Below are 17,241 nucleotides of genomic sequence, written 5' to 3'. Positions count from 1 at the left end.
TGTCCCCTGAAATAGTCTAGCAAGCCACTGAGGCCAGAATTTTACTGGTCCGTCTGCCATAGGAATCAGAGCGGGCAGGGTGGATCATGGGAAAGACCACTGACCTCGGCGGGGGGGGGATTTTACAGTTCTGGGACGAGCGAGGCCGTAAAATCCTGGTACCAGTTTCAAGGGCAACTACAGATGGGCAATAAATGATGTCCCAAGAATGAATAGAAAATGTGGCAATAATAAATCAAATCAAATGAAATAGGGCGAACCGTAATCTCTCCTAAATGAAGAGACTGGGTGCTTCTGGAACTTGCACCACAGGGAAAAGTTTTTTTAAAAGTTTATTTATTGGTGTCACAAGTGGGCTTACATTAATACGAAGTTACTGTGTGTCTGAGTCGCCATACTCCAGTGCCTGTTTGGGTACACTGAGGGAGAATTTAGCATGGCCAACGTACCTAACCAGCACATCTTTCAGACTGTGGGAGGAAACGCACGCAGACACGGGGAGAATGTGCAGATGCAACACAGTCAGTGACCCAAGCCGGGAATTGAACCTGGGTCCCTGGCGCCATGAGGCAGCATTGCTCACCATTGTGTCACCCACAAAAATATTCTTTCATTTCACCCCAGTTGGGACTTAAACTCACAATTTCCGGTTTAGGAGGCCAGTGCCTTATCCATTAGGCCACCGGTCAGCACGCTGAGGCGAGGAGACAACTACCACCTGTTGCCAGAGGAGGAATACCTGGCCCTCCGATCCTGCAGTTGGCGCTGTGCCCCGTTCCCCCCCCAGCCAGCCTACGACAGTCTCCTCTCTCCGGCCGGACAGGGTGTTGTTGGCGGGCGGGCGGGCTGCTCCGTTGCTGCGGCCGCCGCCTCCATAGCGACGGATGCGAGGCTTCCCCGCCCCCTCCCCCCCCCCCCGCCACCAAATCCATCGCGGAAGGACCCGGCTCCCCAAAATAAAACAGAAAGATGCACCAGCGGCGGATTGCAGGAGGAGCGTGGCTGAAGGCTGCCGGCCTCAGGGTAGGTGAGAGTGGGCAGCAGGAGGAGAGTGGTACCCAGGAGGGATGCAGGATGGGGAGCAAGTCCGGCCAGGAAGAGGAGATGCTCACCTCGGTAACAGGCCCTCTGTGCTGCTTAAACAACCCAGTGCAGAACTCAATGCACGTCCTCACCTAATTTTAACCATTTTTAAAGTTAAAAGTTGGAAGGATTCAATTTGGAGCAATATTTAATCTGCCCATCATTGGGTGGGCTGCCAGACTTTATTGGAAGAACAAGCCAACATTTGGCAACTTTTTTTTACCCCTCCCCACTCCCCTCCCTGCCCCCCTCCCCCACCTCACTGCCCCACATTCCTGTAGCTCGCACCTTGTAACTTGGCCAAATTGCAGCAGATGCCAGGAGAACAAAGAAACAAAAGGCACAGTTCAGGATTCCTTTTGCGTGTAAACAGTGATCCAAGACTTACTGGGGGGTGAGTCACGATGTTTACTGGCAGCCCTCACCCTCTCAATAAGAATAACAAAACAGATGAGCCTTCACTTGCTTGCGCTAATTGGCATAATGAATAATTAAAACAAATAGCTCAGGGGTTATCGTAATAGTGTTTGACAACACATTATAATGTTCGGGTTCATTTAGTGTTCCTTTAACATTATTACGCAATTCATGAAAATTGTGACAATGTCGATACATTTTAGTTAAAACATTTATGAAAAATTCTGTGTTTGCCAGCCAATTGTGATTGAAATAAAACCTGTATTACATTTAATACTGTAGGAATGTATCAAATGCTTAATTTCTGCAGCATTAAAGCTTTGATTTTCGTACTATTTGAAATTTAAAATATCAGAATTGTCCTATTTTGAAGAATGCCGCTGGTTCCAGGAAAAAAACAATTAAGATAATCAGATCTTAAGCAATTTTATGAGATTTATTTTGTATGCATTATTTAATTGGTATCAGTGCAAAAGCTTTTTGGATTGATATTTTCCTCATGGTAAGGATATTGCTGCTATCTCAGTATAGGAATATAAGTTTGTAAGACTGTTTCATCAGCTTAATTTACGAGAAACATGGCTTGGATGATAATTGTGTTTGATAGATAAAACCCCAAAACCTAAACCATTTCACTGTGAATGCAATTGTTTTAACTGGACAAAGTCCCAAGGGGAGCTGATGATTGTAATTATCATTAAGCTCTGCCTGTGGCTTCTGATGCTCTTTTCAAGATCCCAATCATACCGTCTTCCCAAAGTACTGCTGTTAATTTTAAAGTTATATTCTTGCTGATGTCAGCACTGTGGAGTTGCCAACTTTATGAAGACAGCCTGTTTAAACATGCAGTTGTGCCATTGAGCAAAGTGTGTGCTGAATGTAACATCGTATTATGTCTCTCTTACATTTAGACTCGATGAAACTACCAACCTTCAAAATCAGCTAGTCACAGATACTTGTCTTTCACTGGACAGCTTTTTAGGCTGTTTTATAAGAAACACAATATTAGTATCTTATGAGTATCTTACAAGAAGTTTAAACCACACTGTCATGACATCAAGAAAATAACAATTCTCTCAAAAAAATTGAAACATTTCCAGGAATGGGTTGCAGTTGCACTTCCTTTCACTGCTAGGATTTATGTTTGAATCAAGCTCAGGCTGGTTGGGTGAAGATCTCCCTTTATCCAGCTGCAGATATCTGTGTGAATTGATCTTTGGCACTCTAGTCTTGTTCTGAAGGATATAGATCAACAGCATAGAATCACCTGTAATTCATTATAGGCTGGCATAAAATTGGCACCCTTAGGTTCCTTCATTTCAATGGGATGATTGTGTAAAATCGAAATGTCGTGGCTGTCATAGAACTGTCAAGGCTAGCTTGAACTTGCATGGTACGTGTTCTCCTTAGTTTTTGTGGAAGGACGTTGAAAAAGGCGCAGCTCTTTTCTTTGCATATTTAAATTGATCCAACACTGCGTTCAGGTACTTCCAGGGATGTTTAAAATACTGTGAAGGCAAACATGGCATCAACTATGCAGTGCAGGACGTTGTGTCCAGAAATTAGAATATGCTGTACCTGTTCATGCAAGTAAAAGTACACACTGATCTATTTCATGTGTCCAAACAAATTGTGCAGCAATAAACTGTGACCCATGTCAAATTGAGGTAGTCCTGAAGGAAAAAACAGTTCAGACCAGTCTTCTTATTTCTCCATTTTACTGGTGTTACATTTTAAAATACACGTCCAGTTCTGACCAGTTTTCTTATTTCCCCGTTTTACTGTTTCTTTCCTTCTGGGAGATCGGACATGATCTAATTGAATGTTGGAACAAGCTTGAGGGATTGAATGACCTACACTTGTTTCTATTTATGCAGAAGTTTAACATACCTGGGAATGCTTGATGTTGGCTGACAAGAGAATAAATGAAACAGCTTCCATTTCCCCAGCAATGACATTCATCACTGAGCTTAAAATTGACTAATATATTTATATAGATAAGAGTTACATGAAACTAATTTGAGAATATATGTTGCTTGGATAACTTCTGATATGGGGAGCATGATTAAAAATTCTGATTTTAAATTTACATATAAATAGAATCATTTTGCAGTGGTACAGTATTGAATTAAGATATGAGATAACATGTTGCATAATAATAGAATGAAGATATTTTGTCCATTATTTTTGAGACAACAGTAGTTCGAATCTGACGGATTGAGGTCATTGCTTTTACAATGTGCATGGTATCCAGATCTGAGCCTGTCTTGGTCACAGTTAGGGTTTTGGTCCTATATGTTACTTTAAGAATTGAAAAGTTTAAAGTTTATTTATTAGTTACAAGTAGGCTTACATTAACAGCGCAATGAAGTTATTGTGAAAATCCCCTAGTCGCCATACTCCGGCGCCTGTTCAGGTACACTGAGGGATAATTTAGCATATCCAATGCATCTAACTGCCATGTCTTTTGGACTGTGGGAGGAAATTGGAGTACACGGACACAGAGAGAATGTGCGTAGACAGTGCACAGACAGTGACCTGAGTTGGGAATCAAACCTGGGACCTGGCGCTGTGAGGCAACAGTTCTAACCATGGTGTCATAATAGACGTATTGAATCTCTACTGGGCTTCTTAAATATTTAGTGTTTTAACCTGTTTGGTTCAGTTTTTTTTTAAACCATCATTTTTGAATCACTTTAAAGCAACACATAAAATTCACATTTCATCTTCTAGTCATATTCCAAGCTGTTAGCCGTCATGCTCCGTGCTCCCTGTGTTCCTTTTTATTATCCATCTGACTGTAGTAATTTTTAAAAAGGAATGTGCTTGTAACAATTGTTTCAGTAACAACAGTGTGCATTTATATAGCAGCTTTAATGTAGTAAAACATTCCAGGGTGCTTCACAGTGAGTGTCATCAAACAAAGTTTGACACCGAGCCATACAAGAAAGTATTATGGCAGATAACCAGAGCTTGGTCAAAGATGTATGTTTTAAGGAGTGTTTTAAAAGAGGGGCGAAGAAGGTTAGAGATTGAATTCCAGGCCTGGCATCAGTAGCTGAAGGCCTGGCCACTCATGCTGGAGTTACTAAAATTGGAGATGCGTGAGGTGTTGTAATTGGAGGAATGCAGATATCCTGGAGGGTTGTCGGGCTGGAAGACATTACAGAGATCAGAATAGGCAAGGCAGTGGATGGATTGGAGAACAAAGATAAGAATTTGAAAATCAAGGGAGGCAGGTCAGCGAGGATCAGAGTGATGGTTCAGTGGGACTTGTTGTGAGTTGGGATATGAGCAGCTTTGAATTATTGTAAACTTATGGAGGTTGGGGGGTTGGAGTTTGGGGGATTGGGGGTTGGCCAGAAGTGTGTTGGAATAGTGAAGTCCAGAGTTTTAACTGGATAAAATGCACGTACATTACTTTTATGCAAATAAATTCTTTCTTATAGGAACAAGGTTTGCAAACATTGGTATAGACTTGGATCCAGTATAAAAGCTAACATTGATATTGTTTTGGCCACTTTGATTACTAGAGCTGTGATATTACAATTAGTTTGATGAGTAAACTGTTTCTGCTCAATTGCGTTATCCTCAGTTGGTAGCATTCTTATCTAGATCCAGAAGGTCTTGGGTTCAAGCTCTGTTCCAAAGATGAATACAATTCAGGCTCGTATTTCAGTGTAATTGATGGACTGCTGCACTATCAGAAGTGCTATCTTTTCATAGATCCCTACAGTGCAGAAGGAGGCCAAAGTTTCATTAGCTCCTTCCTAAGTAAACACTACATGGCTAAAATGAGTAATTATCCTGGTCTCCCAGTACCTGAGCTGCATCCCCTCCAGACGTACTGACTGCCTGTAGAAAAAAAACTGAACTTCAAAACAGTCCCTGTAAACATTAAAAAAATGCATATATCTGTAGAAATATCACACTATCATTACAGTACGATATTTCTTCGGATTTTGGATGGTCAGGGCAAATCTAACTTGGATATCAAAGTTGTTTTCCCCTAGTGGTGTGTTACAGTTCACTCAGGAGTCCGAGTTACTGTGACACCATATATACATGCTGTCATCTGGAGCTAATGAGAAGTGATGGTAGAGGTTCCAAACATTCTTTTCATTGCAGTGCTGACCTCGAAACATAGACATAGAAAATAGGAGCAAGAGGAGACCATTCAGCCCTTCGAGCCTGCTCTACTATTCATTATGATCATAGATGATCATTCAACTCAATAACCTGATCCTGCCTTCCCTCCCCCCATATTTTTTGATCCCCTTCGGCTCAAGTGCTATATCTAACTGCTTCTTGAAAATATGCAGTGTTTTGGCCTCAACTACTTTGTGTGGTAGTGAATTCCATTGGCTGACCACTCTCTGGGTATAGAAACAATAAACTCTCCCATTCTCACTGCCTGCCATTGGTGTATATTGGAAGAATTTGCAGGTTGATGTTCAACTTGTTTGGCCACTTTATGAATGCACCTCCCTTTGTCATCAAGTCTTTCCTCCCAGGAGCTTCTAGCTAAGAGGCAGGGGTGTGACCACTGCACCGTAAGATCTTCAATGTCTCCTTTTGCCAAATATTAAAATGATTAAGCATAGTACATATCCTCGACCTTTCAATATCTTGCACTACCTGCCTGCCTAACCCAAACTGCACCGCCAAATCCTACTTTGGCCTTTTGTCCCCGATTCATCTCACCTTATTCCACCACTCTTGACTTTACTTTAAAATCCTCATTCTCCACATCCACCCAGTCTCTTATTGAGCTTTCTTCATTGCTTTCCTCCCTCACGCTCTGCACTGAACAACTACTGATGCTCAATTATTTCAATCTCCATCTCAACTCACCGCGCAGACCCACACAGCGTTCCGACACCCCATTTCCAACATCCTATTCTCCTTAATCTTTCCCTCTACGTAAATTCCCTCTGCATGTTCTTGGCTATCCTTTTAACCATGTTACATCATGAGGCCTCTCTATTTTCATTATCTTATTCATAAGCAAGGACATCCATGATTATCTTTTTGTATCCCTCACCAGTTTACTTTTCTTTAAAGCTCTCCGTGGTCTTGTCCCTCATTATTTCTAAACCCATCTCCTTTATAACCTACAAAGCTTTGAGATCTCTGTGCTTCCAAATCTGGCTTCTTCTGCACCCCTGATTTTCATCATACCACCATTAGCATCTGTACCTATCTGGCTCAATCTTGAGTTCAGTCCCTACATTTCTTCCAGCATACAACATCTTCCCTTTAGTGGAATTTAATTTTAATTTGTTTAGCACTTTTGATAGTAGGAACACAAAAACAACAAAGGTCGTGAACGAAGCCCAGTCCATCACACAAACCAGCCTCCCTTCCATTGATTCTTGTACACATCCCACTGGAAAAGCAGACAGCATCATCAAGGACCCCACGTACCCTGGACCTACTCTCTTCCACCTTCTTCCGTCAGAAAAAAGATAGAGAAGTCTGAGGACACGTAGCAAGAACAGCTTCTTCCCTTCTGCCATCAGACTTTTGAATGGACCTACCTCATATGAAGTTGATCTTTCTCTACACCCTAAATAACTGTAACATTACATTCTGTACTCTCTCCTTACCTTCTCTATGTATGGTACGTTTTGTCTGTATAGTGCGCAAGAAACAATACTTTTCACTGTATACTAATACATGTGACAATAATAAATCAAATAAATCATCCCAGAGACAGCTAAAGGAGAGATAGGAGAGGAAGTAAAATGTGTGGCTTTAGGAAGAGAACATTTGGGGCGGCTTGGTTTGGTAGATAAACAAGGGAAATCAGCTAAAAATATCATATCAGTAAGAACAAAGAAATCCATGAGTTCTTTGCACTTTTATTGGAAGTGGCAATGGGAAGTGCAGTTTAAGGAAACAGTTATTAGCAAAAAAAAGTCATGACGTTCTTTTTGTGGTCCAGGATAATCATAGAGAAATGAGTAGTTACGACAGAAAAGAGCAGGGCCCATGTGCATTATATATAACAGCAGCCCACATTTATAAGGTGTTACGTTGTAAAATATCCCAAGGCATTTTACAAAAGCTTTATCAAACATACACCAAGCCACGTGAAGAGAGATTATGACTGGTGAGCAAATGCTTGATCAAAAAGGTAGTGATTTAAAGTTTATTTATTCGTCACAAGAAAGGCTTACGTTAACACTGCAATGAAGTTACTGCGAAATTCCCTTCGCCACATTGCGGCGCCTGTTCGGGTTAATGCACCTAACCAGCATGTCTAAACTGGAACATGATGTAGAGATGCTGGCATTGGTCTGGGGTAAACACAGTAAGAAGTCTCACAACACCAGGTTTAAGTCTAATTTAAGTCCAGTTTAATAAACTGGTTGGACTTAAACCTGGTGTTGTGAGACTTCTTACTAAACTGGAACATGATGTGGATGTGCTGGCGTTGGACTGGGGTAAACACAGTAAAAAGTCTGACAACACCAGGTTTAAGTCCAACCGATTTATTTGATAGTAAACTCACTAGCTTTCGGGTTAGCCCCTTCGTCAGGTGAATGGAGAGTTCTGGCCTCAGACAGAGCATATAAAGCACAGTCAGTTTACAGATTACTGATTAGAATGCGAATCCTTACACCTAACCTGCTGTTCAAGACCTGAAGTGGCTGACAATGTGAGTGGAAGGAGCACTGATCACAGGTTAAAGAGATGTGTATTGTCTCCAGACAGTACAGTAAGTGAGGTTTTGCAAACCCAGGCAAGTCACGGGGGTTACAGATATCCGTAACATTGTCTCATATTGTCAGCCACTTTAAGACTTGAACAGCAGGTTAGGTGTAAAGATTCGCATTCTAATCAGTAATCTGTAAACTGTCTGTGCTTTATGTGCTCCGTCTGAGGCCAGAACTCTCCATTCACCTGACAAAGGGGCTAACCCGAAAGCTAGTGAGTTTACTATCAAATAAATCGGTTGGACTTAAACCTGGTGTTGTCAGACTTTAAACTGGAACACCCAGAGAAAACCCATGCAGACACATGGAGAGGGTGCAAACCCTACACAGACAGTGACCCAAGCCGGGAATCGAACCCGGGTCCCTAGCATGTGAGGCAGCAGTGCTAACCACTGTGCCACTGTGTTGCCCATACATGGGGTTCTTGATTATGCTGTCTGCTTTTCCTTCAAAGATGCTATAAAATTAAAATTCAATTCCATTAAATGGAAGGTGTTGCATGCTGGGAGAAAGATAGGGTAATTTAAATGAATAATGTCAAGATTTGGGAGTAGTTAATAGCTTCACGGAACCATGTCCACACACCGCATGGCAACAAGTAAGAAAGCAAACAATTGAGCTATTAAGTCAGAGTGCATCATTGCTTAAATTGGATTGAGCCTCTGATCAGCACCTTAAAGATTGCAACAGAGGAACAACATAACCTTAAAGTAATGTGAAGAATAAACATGTGACTGATCTCTTACTTTAGAGAACTGAGTTGCAAGGAAAGGTTAGAAAAACATTGACTCCTCAGCCTTGAAGTGAAATGACTGAGGAAGAATCTTAGTGGAGCCATATAAACCACATTAATCCTGTGAATTATTGAGAGTTAAACCACAGCAGCATGACCAGAAAATATGGGCACACACTGATAAGTTCAGTGTTGTTAGGTAGGGTGTTATTTAAGAGGCAGTTAGATGCATTGATGGTGAAGATTGTGGGTTTTTATGGAAGGATAAGATGTCAGAGAAATGCAGCATGTTTCTCGTGAGTGTGCAGACAAGTCAAGAGGTTGGTGAAATACTGGAAAACAACTGATAGCAAGAGAACAAAATATGTGCGGCAGGTAACTTGCTAACAAGCAGATGGAAAATAATTTGTTTTTTTTCTCTTTCATTTAAAATTTCTTTTCTAACATGACAACAGTTTACAATTCTGCCAGACAGACAAACACCTACACTAGATGGACTGCAGTTGATCAAGAAGACAGCTCACCACCGTGTTGTCAGGGGCAATTAGGGACGGGCAGTGTGGTCACACCCAGTGGAAGAATTAAAAAACACATTTAGACCCAGTATCCACTCTTCTACATTTGCAGATTAACATCAGCAGAATATTGAATATCTTGCTGTCTGCGAAGGTTTCCCAATGAACCAGCATGGCTCATCTGTTATGCAGACATGCTGCCACTTCATATGACGAATCAGGATTCTTCTTCCTCTCTGGTATATTTGAGGGATGCACTAAGAGTGAACTAATTGTTGTTTGACTGAATGTACCATATTTGGACATTAAGGAATGGTTATCAATTAGGAGAGGTGATGGCCTAGTGGTACTATTCTAGACTATTTATCCAGAAACTGAACTAATGTTCTGGGGACCAGGGTTCGAATCCCATCATGGCAGATGGTGAAGTTTGAATTCAATAAAAAATATCTGGAATTAAGAATTGACTGATGACCATGAAACTATCATCGATTGTCGGAAAAACCCATCTGGTTCACTAATGTCTTTTAGGGAAGGAAATCTGCTGTCCTTACTTGGCCTGGCCTATACTAGGGGATTTTCACACTAACTTCATTGCAATGTTAATGTAAATCTACTTGTGACACTAATAAATCAGCAACAATGTGACTCTAGACCCATAGTAATGTGGTTGACTCTTAATTGCCCCTCTGATCAAGGGCAACCTAGGGACGGACAAAAATGCTGGCCAACTCGTGACACCATATCCCACAGTTGAATTAAGAAAAAAGTCTATAATTTCTAACCTTTGCTTTGGGATCTAAGCAGGCATTGTTTGCATGGATTTGGTGTCTATTTGCAGAGAACACAATGTTGATTGAAGGCGGAGAGAAAAACTTTAACTGAAAGCGGAGAGAAAAAGTCAGTGTAAGAGAGATTTATTGACAGATGCCTGCCCCATCTCATCCCCAGTTCCCCACTGTTTAAGGTAGTGCATAAGGTGTTCTTTTGGAAATAATGCCTGTGGGTTCAGTGCTATCAGGTTGCTGAGCAGAAAGGACTCCTCAAGCACTGCTTGATCCCTCATCGAAGTGAAAGAGAGCCAGCAGTTGCACGAACATGAGAGGGAAAAGCTTCTCTCCCTGCCAGGTGTAGCTCCTTCTTGGGCACTGAGCACAAATGAGACATGAAAATATGTGTGCTTTAACTTTACTTAGTCTGTTATGTGAGACCTTTTTCAAAAGCCTTCTGAAGGTCTAAATAAACCACATCCACAGGTTCTCCTTGGTCAAGCCTGCTAGTTACATCCTCAAAAAATTCCAACAGGTTCGTCAAGCATGATTTCCCCTTTGTGAGTCCATGCTGACTTTGTCTGATTGTACCATTACCTTCCAAATGCTGAGTTATGAAATCCTTGTTAGTGGATTCCAGCATCTTCCCTGGTACAGACGTTAGGCACACTGGTTTATAGTTCCCTGTTGGCATTTGTTACTTTGAAACTGCTGGAAGATAGCATGTGACCAGCTGAAGCTATCTTGTCAGCTCAGCAATTATTCATTTTGTAAAACACAAAAAATTATTTCAGAAAAATGTCCAACTGACGAATATATATTTTCCTTCGCATCTCGACCATGACAGTACTTTGAAGAAAATATATGGTGTGACAGGAAACCACTATGTTTTATCTTCGCAAAGTACAGATGATGAGAAGTTTGTCCACTGTTTTATTACTAAATTTTAAATCCCAGGTCATATTGTTGTATCAATACAAAAAAAATTACATTTAAATAAAGAACATTAGATGAATGTTAAAAAATTAGTGTTACCAAAACAAAAGTGAAAGTTAACATTCAGTTTCATAGTTGGGCGACACAGTGACACAGTAGTTAGCACTGCAGCCTCACAGCATCAGGGACCTGCATTCAATTCCAGCCTCGAGTCACTGTCTGTTTGGAGTTTGCATATTCTCGCCATGTTTGTGTGGGTTTCCTCTGGTTTCCTTCCACAGTCCAAAGATGCGCATGTTGGGTTGATTAGCCATGCTAAATTGACCCCAATGTTAGGGGAGTTAGAAGGGTAAATACATGGGTTTACGAGAATAGGGCCTGGGTGGGATTGTGATTGGTGCAGACTCGATGGGCCAAATGGCCACCTTCTGCACTGTAGGGATTCTATGATTCATGGCAGTGACTAAACACTTGAGTCACATTCTGATCAAGTACCAGCACTGTGGAACTTCCGCTTTCTGGTTATAGTGCTGATTTGGCGATCCCTACATAAAAACAACACATTAACAACTTCAGGGGGCTCTAAGTACTCATAGCCTGTGCTCTAGAAATATGAACGGTTCTTTTCACTATGCAGTGGCAGTTTTGAGAATTTCCAAGATCTGGTGATCGAAACAATTAAGTCCACGCAGTGACCATGTTTTTGTGAAAGGCCGCATTATTCACAAATATCTTTTTAGCAACGAAGTCTGCTGCCCTTAATATGGTCTGGCCTACATGTGACTCCAGTCCCTTGGTCTGGTTGCTTCTTAACTGTGTTGTATCAGTTATATAATCTAAACAATTCTGCAGCAGTTCAAGAAGAACATCAGCCTTCACCTTATCAGGCAAAAGGGTTGGACAATAAAAGGAAACCTCGTCAGTGAAACCACATCTTGAGAATTACTTCTAAAAACTACAAGCAACGAAGATGAATTACATTCTTACCCAACAATAAAATGGAGATAATGTTTCAATAATAAAAGCAGAAAATGGTGGATAAACTGAGCAGTTCTGGCAGCATCTATGAAGAGAAAAACAGAGTTCATGTTTTGAGTCCCTATGAACTTTCTACAGAACAGAAGACAGATAGAAATGGAATGAATAATTGGAGTGGGGGCTGGGACAGAATGGAAGGTCAGAGATAGTGATGAAGAAATTAACAAAGATGTCACAGATATAAAATAAAGAAATATAAAGATAGATATTAAGAGTTTCTATAGTTATTTCAGTAAGAAAATACTTAACAAAATGACCATTGGTCCAATACAAAATGAATCAGGGGAATTAATAATGAAAAATAAGGAGGTGGAAGATGAATTGAGCAAGTATTTTGCATAGGTCATCACTGTAGAGGATACAAATTACATCCCAGAAATTGCTGTAGTCAGGAATTGCAAGGGAAGGTGGAACGCAGGAAAATTTGAATCACCAGGGAAGTTGTACTTAGTGAATAGTTGGAGCTGTGGCTCCTGATGGATTACATCCTAGGGTTTTGGGAGAAGTGGAAGTTGAGATAGCTGATGTGTTGGTTTTAATTTTCCAAACTTCTCTAGACTATGGGATTGTTCTATAAGATTGGAAAATTTATTCTAAAAGGGAGACAAAGCAAGAAACTACAGGCCAGACAGCTAACATCTGTCATAGGGAAAATGTTAGCAGCTAAAGATGTTACAGCAGGACACTTAGAAAAATTCAAGGCAATCAAGGCAGTCAATCTGGTTTTGTGAAAAGGAAATCACATTTCACTAAGTTTTTGGAGTTCTTTGAAGGAGTCACATCTGTTCGGGTAAACGGGAAATGGTGAATGTGCTGTAATAAGGTTTCTAGAAGGCATTTGATATGTGCTATATCAAACATTACTATGGAAAATAAAATCTCAAGGCGTAGAGAGTAACATATTTCCATGGGTAGAAGCTTGGCGAGCTAACAGGAAACAGAGTTGGCATAACTGGGTCTTTTTTTGGTTGGCAGGATGTAAAGAGTGGTGTGTCATAGGGATTGGTTCTGTGTCCACAACGTTTTATAATTTATATAAATGATTTGGAAAAAGGGACGGAAGATATGGTTGCTAAATTTGCTGATGACGTAAAGATAGATTGAAAAGTAATTTGTGAAGAAGATACAAGAGGCCACAAAGGGATATAGATAAATTATGTGAGTGGGTAAAGATCGGGCAAATGGAGTATAATGTTTGGTTTGATTTGATTTATTATTGTCACATTTATTAGCATACAGTGAAAAGTGTTGTTTCTTGTGCTCTGCACAGACTAAGCATACCGTTCATAGAGAAGGAAATGAGAGAGTGCAGAATGTAGTCTTACACTCATAGCTAGGGTGTAGAGAAAGATTAAACTTAATGCAAGATAAGTCTATTCAAAAGTCTGATAGCAGCAAGGAAGAAGTCGGTTGGTACATGACCTCAGAATTTTCTATCTTTTTCCCGATGGAAGAAGGTGGAAGAGAGAATGACTGGGGTGCATGGAGTCCTTAATTATGCTGATTGTTTTGCCGAGGCAGCGGGAAGTGTGGACAGAGTCAATGGATGGGAGGTGGGTTTGCGTGATGGATTGGGCTACATTCATGATCTTTTGTAGTTTCTTGCTGTCTTGGGCAGAGCAGGAGCCAGACCAAGCTGTGATACAACCAGAAAGAATGCTTTCTGTGGTGCATCTATAGAAGTTGGTGAAAGTTGTAGCTAACATGCCAAATTTCCTTAGTCTTCTGAGAAAGTAAAGCTTTGGTGGGCTTTCTTTAAAGTGTTGGCTTGGGCGGACCAGGACAGGTTGTTGGTGATCTGGACACCTAAAAACTTAAAGCTCTTGACCCTTTCTACTTCATTCCCATCGATGTAGATGGGCATGTTCTGCTGTCGACTTCCTGAAGTCGATGTTCATTTTGTTGACATTGAGGGAGAGATTACTGTTGCATCAGTCCATTAGATTCTCTATCTCATTCCTGTACTCTGTCTCATTATTGTTTGAGATCTGACCTACTAAGGTGGTGTTGTTAGCAAACTTAATTGAATTGGAGGGGAATTTGGCCACATGGTATAAGGAGGAGAGTAGGGGACTGAGGACACAGCCTTGTGGGGCACCAGTGTTGAGGATGATCGTGGACGAGGTGTTATTGCCTGTCCTTACTGATTATGATCTGTGAGTTAGGGAGTTCTGAATCCAGTCACAGAGGGAGGTGCCAAGGCCCGGGCCACGGAGTTTGGAGATGAATTTCGTGGAAATAATAGTGTTGAAGGCTGACCTGTAGTTAATAACTAGGAATCTGACATAGATGTCTTTGTTATCTAGGTGTTCCAGAGAGATGGCGTCTGTTGCGGTGATAAGCAAACTGTAGTGGATCCAGGTAGTCCAGAAGGCTGGAATTGATTCGTGCCATGACTAGCCTTTCAAAACACTTCATAATGAAGGATGTCAGAGCAACCGACTAATAGTCATTAAGGCACACTGCTTGATTTTTCTTTGGTACCAGGGTGATGGTTGTCTTCTTGAAGCAGATAGGTCTTATGAGGAGCTGGGGCTTTTCTCTTTAGAGCAGAGGAGGATGAGACGAGACTTAATAGAGGTTTATAGGATGATGAGGGGGATCGATAGAGTGGAGGTGCAGAGACTATTTCCTCAGGTGAGTGTAGCTGTTACAAGGGGGCATAACTATAAGGTTCATGGTGGGAGATATCGGACGGATGTCCAAGGTAGGTTCTTTACTCAGAGTGTGGTTGGGGTGAGGAATGCACTTCCTGCTGTGATAGTGGAGTCGGACACTTTAGGAACTTTCAAACGGTTATTGGATAAGCACATGGAGCACACCAGAATGATAGGGAGTGGGATAGCTTGATCTTGGTTTCGGACAAAGCTCGGCACAACATAGAGGGACGAAGGGCCTGTACTGTTCTATGTTCTATGTTTATGTTCTATGATATCCCACGGATAAAGCCTAGAGTAGACCTCTTCACTTTCTTTGAACTCGACTATTTTATCACTATCAACTACTATTCAAACCAGTGGGAGTTAGACATCAACGACTACCAGCAAGATTGGGATATTGCACACTATACATCATTGCCACACTATCCCCAGCCAAATAGGAAGCTGAGGCAGTGGTGAAATTTGCTAAGAAAATCATCAAAAAAATCAAGTTGATCCAGAACAGATGTACACAAGGCGATCTTAGAATAGAGAAACACAACTTTTAAGGCAGTGATAGTCCAACCCAGTGACTAATGTCACACTGTAACCAAACTAATTTTCCAATAATTAATAACACTACTGAAGCCAGTAGTAACAGGAATGAGTGGCAAAATCATAGTGAAATGACAGAAAGCCAAATTTCAAATTGATAAAACTGCCAAATCGTTGCCAGAATTGAGAATTGGAAAGTCAGTCAGAGTCCAAAATTCAACAAACTTAACGAAGTGTCCAGTTGGCAACCAGATAAAGCAGTTGTCACCTTGAATGCACACTGTAAAAGTAAACCACCAGGTATATCATCACAAACTGCTCCTTCACAACAAACAGTTGATTAGGACAATTGGATTTTGCTAACAGAACAAGAAACACAAGGACAATTACTCTGAGGTCAGCTGCTCCCCAGGAAATGAAACAGATCAGTAGTAACATTTGCCACGCCAACTACATTTCCCAGAGAGGCAACACCACCCGAGGAACGAGCAGACACCAGATAAGCACCACACAAGTACTATTAGAAGACCTGAACACTTTAAATATTGTGTGTGCGATGCGTGCAAAAGACAAACAGAAGTAAAGCAAACTAGAATGAACAGTTTCTGTTGATGTGCAATTACTTTTTTTTATAGACCATGTATATGCCTTTGTGCATTGCTGCTTTTTGGGTGTCTTGTAGTTTGTCGTAACCAAATGACCTCTTGAGGTTATCTGAGGTGAAACAAAGGCTTCAGATAGAAACCATTTTATTGAGATTCAACAAAGATGGATTATGAGGCGTAAGCCACTTGACCCCTCAAGTCTATTTGCCATTCTGGCTGATCTGGTTGTAACCTAATCTCCACATTCCCATCTACTCCTGATGATCTTTCACCTCTTTGCTAATTAAAAATCTATCTAACTTTGCCTTAAAAAATATTCAAAGATTCCTTTTCCGCTGCCTTTTGAGGAATAAAGTTCCAAAGACTCTCAACCTGCCAAAGAACAACTAATCTCTACCTTAAATGAGTGACCCCTTATTTTTAAACAGTGATCCCTATTTTGAGATTCTCCCACAAGAGGAAGCATCCCTTCCACATCCATCCTATTAAAATCGCTCAGGATCTTAAAGGTTTCAATCAGGTCACTTCTTATTCTTCTAAACGCAAGAAGATACAAGCGCAGCCGGTCCAATCTTTCATGATAAGACATTCCACACATTTGTTGTATGAGTCTAGTAAGCCTTCTCTGAACTGCTTCTAATACATGTGAATTCTTCCTTAGATAAGGAGATCAATACTGGACACAATACTCCAGATGTGGGTCTCACCAATGGCCTGTATAACTGAAGGACAACCTACCTACTTTTATGTTCAATTCCATTTACCATAAACGATAACATGGTTTTTGCATCCCTAATTATTTGCTGTACGTGCTCACTAGCCTTTTGCGATTCACCCAAATCCCTCTGAATCTCCAAGGTCTGCAATGGCTCACCATTTAGGTCATATGCATTTTTATTCTTCCTAACAAACGGAGAATTTCACACTTTCCCACATTACCACCAACATGTCTCCTATTTCACCAGAGGCTCAAATACTCTAAACCACTGCTACACAAATATCAAACATGTCTACTGTTCTATCTCCCACCCACACGTTGGCAAATCAGACCACAAGGCTGTGCTCCTGCTCCCAGCTTCCAAGCAAAAACTGAAGCAGAAGAATCCATCAAAGAAAGTCATGCAATGTTGGTCTGAGGAATTGGATGATCTCCTGCAGGGCTGCTTGAAGTCATTGGACTGGTCAGTGCTTCAAAACTCTGTGACCAGCCTGAACAAGTACGCCACAA

The 17,241-nt window shown here is 41.1% G+C and overlaps 1 protein-coding gene across 4 annotated transcripts in view; it reads left to right on the top strand.

Annotated features, from left to right (window-relative positions):
* Positions 1–942: 942 nt before the first annotated feature.
* Positions 943–17,241, top strand: part of srrm3 (serine/arginine repetitive matrix 3) — a 705,551-nt gene continuing 689,252 nt past the window's right edge. For all 4 annotated transcript variants that reach the window (XR_013889297.1, XM_080210887.1, XM_080210883.1 and 1 more), the window contains exon 1: positions 943–1,023. The gene's annotated coding sequence lies outside the window, so the exon portion shown is untranslated. The remainder of the gene's footprint in view (positions 1,024–17,241) is intronic.

This window comes from Carcharhinus amblyrhynchos, chromosome 23 (genome assembly GCF_965287045.1).
Source record: "Carcharhinus amblyrhynchos chromosome 23, sCarAmb.v2.hapA, whole genome shotgun sequence".
In the NCBI taxonomy this organism is placed as follows: domain Eukaryota; kingdom Metazoa; phylum Chordata; class Chondrichthyes; order Carcharhiniformes; family Carcharhinidae; genus Carcharhinus; species Carcharhinus amblyrhynchos.
Note: the sequence above shows the minus strand (reverse complement) of the source record. Positions and strands in the feature narration are given on the sequence as shown.